The sequence below is a fragment of the Tribolium castaneum genome, chromosome 10 (genome assembly GCF_031307605.1).
Source record: "Tribolium castaneum strain GA2 chromosome 10, icTriCast1.1, whole genome shotgun sequence".
Taxonomy (NCBI): Eukaryota; Metazoa; Arthropoda; class Insecta; order Coleoptera; family Tenebrionidae; genus Tribolium; species Tribolium castaneum.
The window spans coordinates 6,563,879-6,576,532 of record NC_087403.1 but is presented as its reverse complement, the minus strand read 5'-3'; the positions used below and the strand labels follow the sequence as shown (position 1 = coordinate 6,576,532).

The 12,654-nt window shown below is 36.9% G+C and overlaps 1 protein-coding gene across 1 annotated transcript in view; it reads right to left on the bottom strand.

The window, feature by feature from the left end:
* Positions 1–6,542, bottom strand: part of LOC658825 (uncharacterized) — a 61,538-nt gene extending 54,996 nt beyond the window's left edge. Inside the window, exon 1 of the mRNA XM_015983832.2 lies at positions 6,382–6,542. The gene's annotated coding sequence lies outside the window, so the exon portion shown is untranslated. The remainder of the gene's footprint in view (positions 1–6,381) is intronic.
* Positions 6,543–12,654: the final 6,112 nt, after the last annotated feature.

The window sequence follows — 12,654 nt, the reverse complement described above, 5'->3', positions numbered from 1 at the left end:
ATTTTGTACTGATTTTCCACGTGAGCGCGTGGAAATGTGGGAAAAGCAAGAAAATGAAAAGTTTCCATTTTGCGCGCTAGGTTTCGTCATAGTTGAGAAACAAGTTAATTAATGAGAAAAGCAGATTGTGCATCATATGCAGTGGCAAAAGGTGTTATCTTCAGTTGCGAGTCTTTGTTGGTAACGCGGTATGAAAACACGCCACATCCGCGAGAAAATCCGATAATTTGAAAATTCTCGTCTGTCCGGCTTAAATCGGAATTTTCGTTCCGCACAAAACCAACAATAAATAAAAGATGTTTACTAGGTGTTGCTGTTTACTTGCATCTATTTCGTTTCATTAGACGCGCTTTGGGGTACTTATTTATGCAGGTTTTTTAATGAACACCTCAGCTGAATCATAACGGAAGTAGGGTAAAAGCATAACTGGAATCGTTTTAATTTTCTGTGTAAATTTCATTCCGCCGTTATGGAAGCTCATCAGCTATCGCGAACATAATTTCGTGGGCGCGGTTTTTACTTGGTTTTACTTGGATCATGATCGCTGCCCTTAATTGCGATTCACATTTTGATTAATTCATGACGTGGCCATCGCATATTCATAAAAGCTGCGCCGCCATAAGAACTGAAATTGTTACGATGGAATGGAAATTTAATTAGCCAAAATGCGGACTCGACAACACCATGCACCTTACAACAATATTTGCCACTCCTCGCAGCTAAATTTTAACTGATAAATTTTTCAGCGGCATTAACAATTCACCCTTGTATGAAACCATTATTACGCTGCACAATCTGCACCCTCGGCTCTTCATCCACCACTCGCACCTTACACTTATCTCGTAAATTCCGCAAGGCTGAGCCAAATCAACCCTTCCACGTATTCGCACAAACTCCGCTTTTTTGCAGCTTCAACACATATGCTCCGTGGACGCAGCTAAGGAAATTCCAGCTTAACTATTTACAATTAAAATTATATGTGCGAAAACTCAACTGATAAGTTCATTCACAATTTTAAACATAAAATGCAAATTGGGGAAGTTACCACGATCTTGCGTTAGGTAACTAGGTTTAAATGATTTTACATAAATTTCCCGAATTCATTTGGCACCAACCTAACCAGCTATCAACAAACAAAATGCTTGAAAAGAAAATCAGTGAAACAGCCAGGTTTGCCAAGCGGTGCGTAATAACGCCCTAAGTCAGACGTAATTTTAATTGACCAGCGAAGCCATGCTATTTGATATAAAGTTTAAAAAATAAATTAATTGCCGGCGGATATGTTACAGAGTTTTGATTTTATGTTGAAATGGAAAAACTTTTTGATCCGCATTTTGTAACAAAACATTGTTGTTAAAAACGCAAAGCTTTATTCGTTTGAAATTCCGCTTTATTCCAAATTTGTAATAAATAATTAACCTGGGCGTGTAGCGTGTATGAAGAAGATTAAAATAATTAAATAAAGCTCGGTTTTGTTCAAGTGTGATGCCGCCGAGGTAGAATACGCCACAGGCAAATCTTTCCCAATTTTAATTTATTTTTCGAAAGTCCTAGTTCTATGGAAATTAATAAACCGGCTTTCAGTTATAAAGCCATTGTCTGTACGGCTCTGATAAGAAAATTGGTTCAAGACAATTAAACAATAGACGGATCAGTTACACTGTATTGATATTTTGCATGGAATTAGGCGCGCGATAATTTATGTTTCCGTGCACCTCAGGCATAGTTTGGGCCACAACTTGCGAATTACGATTCGCATTCAGTCGGTGCCAGTTTTTGCCCGGTCGTTGCCTTTACACAGTGCTCGCTCGTGTATGAATTCCTTTAGGACCGACCAGTTGCTACTCTTTTACGCATAATCCTGCAGAACTTTGACAAACACGCTCGCTCATAATTTATTTATTTCACCTGGCTCTAAACGTGATAAACAGCAAGCATCCGAGACGCCATATATCGTACTTTCAGCCCAGCCTGTAGATTATGGCACCGCAACGGCCCATCTGTACCTAACTTAATTAAATTTCTTGGCGGTAATGGACATTTCACATATTTCTATTTAACTAATAATTACAGCAGCTGTATCGTAATGGGTAAGATGTAAATAACGTTCGATGATGTTGTGTTGCACGGGAGTAAGTGTTATGGCACCGCTCCACCAAGTCCATTACGAGCCGTCGCAGAAGAGAGCCAACATAATGTATTAATGACTTTAATTAATACATTATGGCGGAATGGACATTTTCACTTTGCAAGATCTATTAGCGCTCTAGCAACATAAAATTACGAGAAACTGTTAATGCGGTGATTAATCCAGCTCTGTTCGCTGCACATTATACATTTCCCCTGATAGAACGCACGATTGTGGCGAAAAGATCGGGGCACAAGATATTTCCAAGATTAAATTGACAACCAGAGAACGGTATTTTTGGAATGCTGTAATCGCAGTATATCTCTCTCGGAATGGAATTATTAAAGTGGCTGGAATTATTGAGGAAACATATAAATATGAATATCTTTTATTTATGTCCGTGTGACATCCCGTAATCGAAAAAATTGAATTAAACTTTAAAATACTGGAGGCGCGGCTCGCCCACTAATCGAAAACGAAACCACGGTGTAATCACCGCATGAAACTTAATTCTGGAATTTTAAAAACAGGGTTTTATTAGAGAATCCGTAAAAGTTGCCTTCCGTTCCGCGGTATTTTATAAAATGATCGAATTAAAGCTTTGCGGAGTAAAACTGCAATTTCCGTTCTAGCTCGTTAGATTTGTTTCAGTGATAAAGGGACTGTAAGATGGATTGGACGAGCATATGTAACGAACATGTTTTATGGTGGTGGGTTTTTCATAATAATGACTTTTACGACTTTATCCGTTTCGGAACTCCTTGAGCCGCCTTAATATGAATAATGTGTCTGAGAGTGCCATCAAAAAATATCATCCGAATGTGTTGTAATACATTTTAGCAATCGAATTTCCCCCCAAAAGGGTTAAGTCTGCGAAATTTATGCGCCTATATATGTAGCAACATTATTTATTCGGCAACACGGCAACACAACAACACTAAAATTCGGGCAGCATGCCATAAATTATTTTCTCTCAAGAATTGACTTATAGATGAAACGTAAACCTCGCTAACGCCGACTAACCTGACCACAATGCGGTTTCTGTTACCAAAGCCGAGCAGCTGATCGCAGGAATCAGGAGGGAGAATTTTTCATGTAACTAAGTTAATCTGCTCTAAATAAAGAATGGTAATGGAACGAGAACGCTTTGTCTAATTTGCGCCATAAAGATCTTAAAACAAAGTTAATTTGAACAGATCTTCACGGACTAAGACTGCCGGCTCCGTAAATACGAATACAAATGAACGAAGCTCCGAGTTAATTTTTAAAAGTACGTGCCATAAACATACTTGTACGTATTAATGAAATGCAGCTGGGAGGGGAGAGCTAAAAACTGCCCCTTTCTGCTATAATTTATAAACCCGAAGACGCGTTAAGTGTGGATGGCGTGCAGTTAAGAAACAATGACTCATTAGGAGCAGAGGAAGTGGAAGGTGGAACAGTCGTTCGACTAAAGCCATCGCGAATCTAGTTTAAAAATTCCCACATAAACTGCCGTATTTTATCGCCGCATCCTGGATAAAGAGATACAAAAATGGCAACTTAATAAAATGAGCGAGTAAAGTAGTCAGAACAATAACACCAGAAATAAATGTGTAGCTTGAGTAATGTTATCGTTACGTATTCCGAATGCATGAATTTAATAAACGTAAATTTAAGGCTAAACTAACTTTGACACTTACTGAACCCTCTAACCACAATAAGTGATTTACAACTTGTTTGCGTATTTTGCCGGCCACCGAAATTTAACATACTAATGATGACAGCTGCGACCGAAAAACTCGAGCGCGCATTTAGACCTTTTATTGGGAGCGTTACGCTAATTTCTTTAATTAAACACGCCTGATTAAACACCGGACACTAATTTACCCCAAAATCAACCTATAAAAGCTTTACTGCTCTATTTTCACGACCTGTGCACCAGCATGGCAACTTTCCCCGAAATTAAACTCAAAATTGGCCACTGGCAACTTTCGTCTCAGACCTGATCAATAGAAACCGGAATTTTATTCAGGTGGCAAAAAAGGTTGTACAAACACAAAAATTAAGATTAAAATCTGGTAATTTAGGATATTTTTTCTAATTATGCCCAAGTTATTGGCACGCTTTGGTACATTTTTGAGTTTTGTAAGGGAAACGTGCCAAACAATTGAGTTTTTGCTGAAAAACTTGCGAAATGTTTGAGTAGAACACAAACTAATTGCGAGAGTCAGTTTTTATCAAAAATAAATCGATCCACGATTTTTGAACCCATGGCTAATAGAAAACTTGAAATTTGTTAGAAAACAGTGAAATTCCAGATGATTTGGCCGACATTTACAAAATAATCAAAGTACAATTTCTTGTTCAGCTTTGAACGCCTTATGATTGGTCTGTTTTACAGTTGGGAGTGCATTACCCCTCCCAAATCCAATAGCAAACGCTTCACTCATCTTGCAATTTTTTGTGCACCAGATAAACAAGTAGGAGGTGATTTTTATATTTTTATTGGTCAATTACTCATTTCTGGGACAAATGAAGGGGATTTAGCCTTAATAAAATGCTCGATTCTGTTTAGTTTTTGAAATAATTTGATTTTTTTTTACTAAAACACAGTTTTTTCAATTTATTATTACACAAAAACTAGGAATCTTAGGAACGTAGGACTTTCACTCGGTTTGAAAAAATTAATAATTACAATTATAATAATTAAAATAAATAAATTTTTAAAATCAAAATTAGCAACTGACGACCACTGCAATTTAGACACTTCTACGTAAATTATTGTTTTATTCCAAAATCATGGCTCATACATTTTTTTATAAGATACAGAAATTGTTTAAAATAAAAAAATAATTTATGATAGAATTAGAGTATGCATATTTTCAAAAATTAAAAATTCCAACACTGACAAAGAAATTTTTACGCTGAGAAACTAAAAACACAATATACTAAAAATTATTGGAAATAAAATTCTGAAGAACTAAGCGACTAAATAACTGAAAAATGAAGAAACTAGAGCTGGAGAAGAGAAATACTAATAAATTGAATCATAAGATTCTGAATAAAAAACCAATACACTAAGAAATTAAAAGGTAAAAAAAACTTAAAAAGTGAAACAAAAAAAATAAAAAAACAGTAAGATTAAAATTCTGTAGATCTAAGTTCTAAGTGACTGAAAGAGTGATAATTAAAAAAATATGAAACCGCAAAATAAGAAGATTAATAAGATAAAAAAAAGATAAGAAAAGCTAAAATACTGGAAAATCTTCAGATGTAAAATAAAATAATTATTTAAATAAAAATAATTGTTAAACTAATTACTAATAAAAAAATATTTTATTTTTAATTAGTAAAGTTAAACACATTTAGAAAACAACAATTCAGTTTACGAGAAATAAAAAAGGTGTCAAATATTTCCATTTTTGAGAAAACAAATTTTTTTCGAGTTTTAAAATAGCCCTTGCGTGTAGAGGAAAATTTCCTAAAATCCTGTCTCTACTGATTAAGAAACAGACGAAAGCGCGGCGATTTTTCTTGCTGGGTGCAACACCTCAGCCCACCCCTAAACTATTCAGAAGGGCAATTTTGAACAATTTTTTGTCAAAAATTTTGTTAGCGCAAAGATTGCAATATTTGAATCTAAAAAACCGCATCGCCAATTTAGGCGATCTCAGGTTTATATATCGGTTACCAGAAATTTGATTGAGTAAAAATCTGTCAACATAATGGTGAGGAAATTGGCTATAATCTGGCACATTTGGGGTGGAATTGCGGTTAATTATGGCCCTTGTTGGAAAAGTGGGACTGTCAATAATCGGGCGGAAATGGAAAAAGTGCAGCCATGCCATTTGTCTTGTTGCACTTTTTTCTGGTTTAAGGTGGTATAAATGCGGCTCCCGTCGCGGCCAGAGCATTAGCATAGACATTGGGTATATATACCGGCATCCGGGGCTTAATTCGTTTTGAATTCGAAGTTTGCGCTTTGGTGTATTTGGGCAAAGTTGTGCGTAAGTTTGTAAAAGTGGTGTAAACGCCAGCTCGGAATGAAATGTTTTGCCGTAATGGCATTTGGCATTTTGCCGCATGTCGGTCGTAAGTTGAAACTTGCCGAACCACAGAATCAGACGGAAAAACAATATTGACCCCAGCTCGGAAAACCGGCTTATCCGGCGTCACTTTCGGCCAAATTTCAATCGGATTTGCGCGAAAGGGGGCAATTTTGAAAAAAACGTGCGTCGGGAAGCGGCCGCGTGCGTCTCGACCGGACTTACCCTGGTAAATCATTGATGAGAGGGAATGTTTACAAAAGGCTGAGAACACTGGAAACGTGACATTGAAAGTCGCGGTCTGAATGGGACTTTCCACGCGCGATTTTCGCCAGAAACTGACTCACCCGACGTTCTTCTCGACGTCGTGGCCAGCGCAAGCGCCGCGACGCTCTGCTGTGCGACGCTGCTAATCAGCTCTGCTGAAAGATGTACTTTGCAACCCACCACCCGAACCAGGAACCATGCCCCTCACCAATTAACGAAAGCTTCACTAACCGCTAAGTGACGTGTACAAAGTGACGGCGGTTTGTTATACCGCGACGTGGTATTCGATTATTGCAGGAACTATCGCAGGATGGACTGCACGCCTCGCGGGCGCACGCTAGCGTGAAAATAACAACGCTGCTTGTTATCAATGTCCAACATTCCAAAAAAGAAACTAACGGCCCCCATACTTACGAAATTTAACCTTTTTTTTACTCCTTTACACCAAAACGAGAGGTGTGCTTTAATAAAGTAGTTTTTTGAGGAACTGTGCGCGAAATAAACACTCGTTTTACTTTTTACTGGAGCGTGAAAATAACAACGTTGCTTGTTTGTTATCAATGACCAGCAAATCCAAAAAGAAAAATAAGTAAAAACCGGACTTGTAAACTGACCTCAGCAAGGCTCCTTACCCTGCCAGGACGTCAACTTTCCAATGAGCGCACAAACAAAATTAAGAAAGTAACGAAGGTGTTAATAACGAGCAAAGATTTTTCCGTATAGTATTCTATGTTGGTAGGTTTTTTCTTTTATTTCAACTTTTGCTAGTACGAAGAAATTAAATGGGTGCTTCTAGGATTTTTTTAAGAGTCATAATAAACATTTTGAATTTCATAACAGAGTTTGATAAAATTATGGAACCAAGCGTTTTGTGTCCAAACAAACTTACCTTCAAAATGTGATCATTTTTCAATTCGAAATTCGTTTTAGTTTTCGAGTTATTCAGAAATTTTTTTTAATAACACCCTAATACGAGGATTTTTTTTACTTCTAATTCAATACAGTAACACCTCTCAACAACGAACACCGATGGGGAACCTTTAATTGTCCGTTGTGGAGAGGTGTCCGCTAATGGGAGGTGGAAATTTTCATTTAGGTTTTGTTACGTTTCTACAAAAATGTCGGTTTTGAAGAGGTGTCCGTTATTCGGAGGTGTCCGATAAGGGAGGTTCTACTATAGTATTGTTTTTGAACGAATGCTTTTTTTCATAAATTTTTAAGTTACGTTCCGAGCCAAAAACACTGATTCAAAAAAAGTATTACTGTATTCAAAAAAATTGCCATAATAGGGTGCAATGTGAAAAAATTTTTTTTGAATAACTAGAAAACTAAAAAAAATTCGGAAAAGTCTATTTTTGAAAAATGATCACAGTTTTAAAGTATTTGATGATCTAATAATTTAAGTAAAGTAACACATAAATTGAAAAATCAAAAATATTGTAAAATATGGGATATTTCTAATTAAGAACAATGACGCAAAGTAAACAAAATAAACCGAGGTGAAACCGCGGTATAGGGAATACTCTGGCTGAAAGTAGAAAAAAATGTCGAGATTCATTGTATATCGGTAATCAAAAACATTTCGAGGAAATGCTTGAAAGAGCACGTAACGCCAGACATTGTTTATAAATGGGTTTGAGTAATTTGATACTAGATGCAAATATAACAAAAATATGCTCGGATAAAATGAAGCTAAACAATTTTATTAATTATTTTGTAAGCCCTTGTCTACATCTGAGTTAGGTCAGTTTTAGAACTGCGTCTGGAGTGCGTGCAGTTGTTGCACTCGGGTCTTGACCAGTTTTAAAATTTAAAATTTGTTTTAAAAATATGGTAAACCGACAGGATTTTTTCGTCCATATAAAAATAAAAAAATTTAAGATCTACAATCTTCAAGGTTGGCTAGTGTCTCTGTTCTAAAGTTTTCTAAACTTTGATGGGTTAAAGCGTATTACAGAAGACCACAAAATATTGTTGAAAAGAATGTTGTAGGCAGAGCTGAACGCTTTACCTGATACTATTTATCAAACGATATGGATAAAAATAAAATGATTATCAATCTATTTGATGTTCGTGGAAACAGGAGAATTCTTTTTAAGGGTAAGTTTTGGGACCCCGTAAATTCTTGGACACTTGTTTTAAGCAATCTGACGTCTTTAATGAATATTTTGTTGAGTGATCCGATAAACTGCCAAGAGATTTTTTCAGTAAGAACTATTTATTTTAAAAGATTTTTTGACAAAATACATTTTACTCAAAATTTGTAAGGTGAACGTGTTATTGTGTGTCGAGTGTGACCATTTTCAAAAACTTCTGGGTGCATTTGCCGATGCACCCATGTAGTCGGCGCCCGTGGCCTGTGCAATACCATAAACACAATATCCATCATCGCATTAGACTTCTGGCATGTTAAGAGGACACATACACTGCTTTAACGCAATTTCGTACGTTCCACTTGCAATATTGCGAAAATTTCCGCACCTGCTGCTCACAAACAACATTCTCGTGTAATTTCATTACTTTTTTGCTTTACATGACTCTGCAAACACTAAACCATATTTGAATAAGACCGAAAGTAATGTTTGCGGCTCCCTTGAGAACTATCCGAGGGAATTAAGCCAAATTTAAATTAGTTAACTCAAAAACTACAACTTTCTAACGTATTATAATTTATTAATAAGTTTCTGCACTCGAAACTTTTAAACGAATTAAAATCGATTGCGCGATAAACATCGAAAATGTGCATGCATTATTATGGATTAGCGAAGAGAGCCACAAAGTATTAAAAAACTTTCCCTAAGTTATAGGAAACGCCAGAATTAATAGATTTTTCTAATAGCAGGTGCACTTCGCCCAGGAAATACTCGCACAAGCGGAGCGTCCTGCTGAAAGCACTTAGATTTTTATTGTTGCAGCAGGACTTTCGTCCTGGATTTTTCACTCCGCTAAAATCAAAAACCGCTATATTTTGATCATTTAAACCATTTCGTCGTGGAATATTAATTATACCCCCGAAAACGTGTAACTCAAATAACCAAATCAGCGCTGGTGGCATTTATCGAAATAAAATTGTGCCTAATTATTGACAAAGCAAGCCCAGCACAGTAACAACAGCTCGGCGGTTAGAATTTGTTTGATTCTTCGCCGACAGTTTAATTGGCAAGTTGTCAGAGTTTCCGGGAAAAAGTCAAAAAGTTAGACATATTTGTTTGCCGTAGTATAAAAAGTTTGTCCGCGATTTAGCAGTTAGGCCTGAATTTTTGTAAATAGGTAATAAAATCGCGAAGTTTTAATTGTAGTTTGATTGTGTTGTAAAATGTTTGAAGTTGTTACCGAGAAAGCCAACAAACAGTGGCGCCTTCCAAGCGAGAGAATTGAAAATAAAATACCGCAGACTAATACATCTTTGGAAAATACTTGAAATAACATCGCTGCCAAAATCCTCCACAGGGCCGTCGACTTGTCGAATGACTTATTCCTAACGTCCCGGCAGATTTTGCGCGAATTAACGAGGCTTGTGGACAATTTTTTGCATATTTTCAATTTCGCAAATAGAGACTCGAAACGGGATTTTCTCGGTGCAGTGGTAGTTGTGTAATGCAAGGATATTGGTTTTATAATAACCAATCTGAGTTTCGCTTAATTTTCAGAAGTAGGATAGTCCCCAGCAGACCCAACTATTTCTAATCTAGTTATTCTAATCCGATTTACTATTTGCACTTCCAAACTGCGATAGTGGAAGAACCAGCGGTTCTTTTCCCCAATTCATCAACAATAAATTTGTGTGAATTTGCCGGAGAATAATCAATCGCGCTGACATTAAACGACTCCCTGTGAAAATACCGTCGAACCTTAAGTCACTTCCAGTGATCTAGCTGAAATAAGGGTCTTTAGTGTGTGTCACACCGTGCAACAAGGGACCTCTGGATCTTCCACCTTCCTGTTTCAATTGTGCTCTGGATCTGGCATCGATCGGCACTGACCGCAGGCAAGGCTTGGCTCTTGTTTTTCGTCAAGACGGCATGATAACGCCAAGTATTAAATCAGAAGTTCGAACTTTTACACAAGCTAATTTTCAAACGGAGAGATAAAAGAACAATCAGTTTAAAAGGCATCGATATTGCTCCAATACCCGACTGGAAACTGGCTCTAAAAGATTAACGTTGCTGATGCTTATGATTTTCATCAAATTTATTACAATTGCAAATTTCAAAAGGAATCGTAAAACGGCGACGTGCCACTTTGACATTTCCGTTTCTACATAATTGGCTCGAAACAACACACATGCCGCGCCAATTAGGGACGGAACATTCCCGTTTCCTCTTTTAGAACGATCAATTTTAATCGAAAAACAAGCGCCAATAACTAAGATTTTGTGATTTAAATTTCTCCTAATCAGTGCTTCCGATTGTTGTTATTTATTCAGCTGGCTCGAGTGAATATGAACGCGACAAAACCGCAAATTTTTCACTAAAGCTGTACAAATAACTGTCATTTTATTAAATCGATCAACGCAAATTAATGCATGCGTTTGTTAAGCTTTGTTGCAGGGACGTGACCGCAATGGAAGATCTCGCAACTTAGTTATGCCCAACCAAAATGATCAAAGCATACATATTCAGTCAAATTTGTGCGATTGGCGAGCACGCCGAGGACAATAAGTCAAAGTTTTTATTAAAACGTCCGAGCGACGCCGTGCCCTTATTAATTGGAGTAAGAAATTATGAGACTCGTTTGGAATTTCCAAGATGCTTTGTATCACATCTCGCGGGAATGCCGGCGGAGTCTCCGCAGGGTAATGCTAAATGACCTGAAACACGGCTTTCCTATGATCTCTATAACAATTGCTACTTTATATGTTTCGTGTCGTTTCGATGAAAATTTCAGCGGTTCTATCGATTCCATTTGCGGAATGTAGTTTGCGTTCGGGGAGATTTTATGTATTGAAAGGATAAAGACTAATGTTTCGAACAAGTGGCGCTTGCAATTACACCTGCACTCGCCAAAGAAAAGTCAATATTGCCGTCAACTCGAAACATAATTCATTTAAATCGGTCCGAAGTGTCACCTTACTAAATGACGCGATCGATGCGAATGAAATATTCAAAATTTGAATAAACGTGGCATTTTAATAAGCTACTATTTATCACCATCACCACCAGCTAACTCCCTTAGATTTGCTATCGATCCCAGGATGTCGCCCGCAATCCCCGAATTAAATCACAGCGTGCATCCACATACAAGTATTTTTACAACGCGCCGAACACATAAATTAAAATTAAACCAAACTTCAATAGAATATAGCCACCGTATTGTACGAAATGAAAAATTAAACGCCAGATAACACTAAAAAATCTATAAAAAATTAACTTCTTCATCTCTAAAAGATACACTCGCGAATTTTAAATATTTCACATTGGACGTTTTATAAATAACATTATTAGTTATTACCAAACATTTAAAATATTTTACGTAGCAAATTACATTACGCTATTTCGATTGCTATCGCATATATGCTGCAACCAACGCTACAGAATTAATAAAATTTCGTCGTTTATTGAGTGGTTTTAATCATTTAATTTTGGAGGAGCACGTGCGGCCAGAAGTCCCCCATTTGTCACAAAACGTCGAGAATGTCTGAAAGTACTAACAATTCTCTAAGCCGTCCCTTGAAAATTGTTACAAAGTTCGCGAGTGAAGTAAGTTCGGCAAAAGAAGTAAAAACTCGCTACAATTTATTCGAAGAAGTCTTTTTGAAAGGATCAATGCGCGAGTAAAATTTCGTAATAAAAGTGTTCCAAAGGCAGTATTAGGTTCAAATCGAGTGGCTGCTAAACCTAGCACGCCACCTTTCATTTACCACCGAACACATTATTATGTGCTGTAGAAGTTCGCAAGATGGTGCGAGAGGACAGATATGAATCCTTTCTTCTCATTTTCCCTCAAATACAGAAGGCGTTCAAGTCTGAAAATTTACAGACTGAACTCGAACTTAGAAGGGAAGGGAAATTTATGGTGGTGTCATTAGAAGAAAAACGGGAAATTAACATTCTCCCAACATAATCATCGCACATATTCCGAGTGAATTAACCCGTTTCTTAAGATGGTCCAGTTATTATGATGCATGGAAATATGCGCTTCATCACGTTGAATCAATATTGAAAACCGCAAGTCCATACGCCCAATAACAAGGAAGCTGAAGCTGTGTTTTGATCAATAACAAAACTATAA